The following is a 3,980-nucleotide window of genomic DNA, read 5'->3' on the forward strand; positions in this document are numbered from 1 at the left end:
ACTGAGCTCTCATCGTTTCCACTGGAAGTTATTACACAAATTAAGCTCCAAAAGCTAAGCTTTGCAGGTGTTGTTATAGCTCTCCTCATTATGAGCAGTAAGAAAAGGTGATTTCTGATAAATGGTCTTTATTGAAAATAATTTAATATTCAAAGTACACTTGAATAATATATTTCAATGGGTCCATTTCATGTTAAGAGTTTCGTCCCTATCTAGAACTTATTTCCTTTTTTTCGGCCTATCCAAAATTTAATAGAAACATATTTAACGATAATCTACTCCCGCTGTCAACACCTAACTTATTTCTCGGTGGGACAGAATAATTTATCACAATAATCTGATATAGCCACGTGGAAAACTCTCTCTCTCCCCATCAGACTACAGGTGACAGTAAACAAATAACTTTTCTTCCTGAATGTACCCTTTGTCTTGCCGAGGTTGAAACGGCATGTTGTCACTTCTGTCCTGAATATTCCCTCAAGGTAAGCGAGGACAGGCGACAGTTTTTGAGTCCACCTATGGCACACCGATGCGAAACTTGTCTCCCAGATAAACGTAAGGACACTTTCAGAAAATCGATCAACAGAATTCAACATGTTGCATGTGATAAATAGTTCTGCTGAGACCAGAGGTATCGGTATGTTGTTTCAACGAGTTACTTGAACTAGAACAACATACTTGTTAATTCCCCTACGATGTGCAGCAAGCAATTACGTACAAGGTGCGAGCAGACAGGAACCGTTAAATGCTCGATATTATCAACTGAGTGGATTTTCCTAACCACGTTGAATGGGGAACCAAGAATTTAATACTGCATTCCGAAGTGAGTGGAGCGCATCTCATGCTCTACGTTTCGATTTTACACTTGTGGGGGATCCGTGCGGTCGAAGTGTTTACTGGTTACATTTTTGTGATGTTTAGAGAACGCTCCAATGATGCATTTTGGGATTGTGGCAAGCTTCACGTGCGGGACAGGCGACTGGCAGACGATTCCTGCTTTCACTCCAGCACTTCTGTCGTTCTGTTATGGTTTGCCAATATACTTATTGTAGGGTTGAAATGGGTATCATTTTATATTACTTTCTGGGTAATTGAACCTTTGGAGTTCGTAGTAGCACTTTCACGGGCATATAAGGCGTTGAATGGAAAACATGGGATCTTTTTTACGGGATTATGTTCTTTCGCACATAAGATGCGACGTGCATTTTATGAATGGAGGTGAACATTCTCAACAAACGTCGCTGGATTCACCTTTAACACTAGTTTTACGAACGTTTCATTTGAGATAACGATATCGCATAACGGAAATAACGGATTGAAGTATTGCCGGTACGTTCCTATTAATTATTAATATAATGTTTGCATATTTTCTCAAATTTTTGTCTACATTACGATCGCGTCAAATTGACGCACATCCGTAAAGATAAGAATTTCAATGTCTCAACACTTTTGAAGAAAATAGACTTCAATATGTATTTACCTCGAGCAATAGGTAAAAATCATTACAAGAGATAAAATAAAAATGCAAACGGTTTTTGTAATCTATCTTATAAAATTTGAAATACGTCATAATGACGCGACCCGTGAACCAAGTGTTGAGGAAGTTTTTGGAATATGGTTTATTCGGTTGTAAGGAGCAAAACTACGAAAACAAATCTGAGTAGGTTAGACAGTTCAAGAGTAACCACAAAGAACATTTATTTATGGCAATTTATTTGTTAGACTCAATCGCATTTATTTTACGGAGCCGCTAATCCAAGATTTGTTTATTAAAAATTTCAACTTAATTCTATGCTTAGTAGGGTCGACCGATTACAACCGGTTTACTCGAGGTTAGTGGGGCAAAATTTTTTGTGGGACTGGTCAGGTTAGGGATATGGATATGAGGTACCGTTGAAAACAGGACCATTTATACATATAAAGCCATTCCATGCCAAACCGATATAGTGGTTCTCAGATTTTCGTGAAAATTGGTAGTTTTGTTCTTTATCGCGAAACATTTGAGCCGTATTTTTTTATTTTTTTATTAGGATGACCATTTCCATTTTAGGGTTGTCCGAAAAATCAACTCTTTTCTCTTTTTTTTTTCCAATAATTACTTTTTTTTTCAAAAATTGATAACTTTTGAACTTTGACCGATTCACATAAGCGACATATCAAATTCAAGCCAATCATCTGGTCTTTTTTGCTCTCGTTATTATTGATTGTATTCGTTTTTTTATTGTTTTCATTGATTCGGGACCAAAGGCGCTATATTTTATATTTTTTTTGGAAAACTGAGGATTTTTCACAAAACATATGTAGAAACCAGAGAGGTGTTTTATTTCGTTTTTGAGTTATGATTTTTCATAGTTAACCAATGGTTCAAAAATTCAATTTTTTCCTCTATTTTCCAAATCAAAAATTCATAAATTTTGAGCTACTGGACCGATTCAGATGATCGACACATAAAATTAGTCGTTAGTCGTTTTTGAAAAATATTAGATTTGCAAACATCAGAGATGTGTTATTTTTCGTTTTTAAGTTATGATTTTTCAAAGTTAACATGTTTTCAGTCTTCGTTCAATATTTCTATGCGACTAGAATTCAATTTATTGGCAAATTTGTGATTGGTGATTGGCTTCAATTTGATATTTTTTTTTTTATCCCATCCGTTTATTAGGCTCATTTAGCAATTCAGCTGTCACAGAGCCGAATTTATTCATATACATTTTTATGTTAAGATAACTATTGTTGTATATTATTTAGGCTTAAGATTCCTATCCATCGATAAACATTTGTTTTTGATATGTCGATCATCTGAATCGGTCTAGTAGTTCAAAAGTTCTAAATTTTTGAAAAAAGACATTTTTGGAAAAAAGAGGAAAAAGTTGATTTTTCGGACAACCCTAAAATGGAAATGGTCACCCTACTGAAAAAATAAAAAAATACGGGCCTAAGGTTTCGCGATAAAGAATACAGCCATTCCATGCCAAACCGATATGGTGGTTCTCAGATTTCAATAAAAAGTGGTAGTTTTGTTCTTTATCGCTAAACATTAAACCCGTATTTTGTTAATTTTTTTATTAGGGTGCCCATTTTTATTTTAGGGTGGTCCGAAAAATCAATTTTTTACACTTTTTCCCAACAACGACTTTTTTCAAAAATTCATAGCTTTTTAACCCTTATATTTTCAACTCGTAACATTGGAGGTGGAAGTTAGATGACTTGTGGGAATTTTTTTCAGAGAGGACTGATTCAGATAGACCGCTATCAACACGAATGAATAGTAAGGAGTACAGCGAAGTACTTCAGGATCATTTACTGCTATTGTTGCATCAACACAATCATGATAATTTGGTAATACGACAGGGTAACGCATCAGTTCATAAAACGGCCATGTCATGATCTAATGAATCTGGCCAGCTTCTTTACTAGATTAAAACTCAATTGAGAACTTACGGAGAGTGATCGTACGAATAGTATAAGAAGTTAATTAAGTAGTTAACAAGCAGTATGAATGCTTTGAGGAATTTGATCGAGTAGTATCCTATGCGTGCAACGAGATACAAACTACAACAAACTTGGACAAAACCACGTCAAATAGGTTATTTGAACTGATTAAGGAAATTCGATTGATTGATTGAAATGTGATCCATGAATTAGAAACTGAATGTAATTCATGCGAAATTGTTTTGAATTTTGTAAAGGAGTGATAGTTTTCGATCTGATTTTACTCATTCTACTTAACTCATGTTGTAACGGATCAATATTGCAAAATATCGCCTTACGCAATTTTAGTTGCATATAACATGGAATGGAAGGTTCTGACAGCTTTGGTGTAGGAAGATGATCCTTTTTCAATCCCAAAATAAATAATAGAAAATGCATATTGCAGCTGGACATTACGGCTGTAGTTTCGAAATTGTGTTAATCGACGGGCTATTTGGCATGATATCACTATGTCATACACCGATTATAATACTTTGGTGATCTCTTCA

The sequence above is a fragment of the Toxorhynchites rutilus genome, chromosome 3, assembly GCF_029784135.1.
Source record: "Toxorhynchites rutilus septentrionalis strain SRP chromosome 3, ASM2978413v1, whole genome shotgun sequence".
In the NCBI taxonomy this organism is placed as follows: Eukaryota; Metazoa; Arthropoda; class Insecta; order Diptera; family Culicidae; genus Toxorhynchites; species Toxorhynchites rutilus.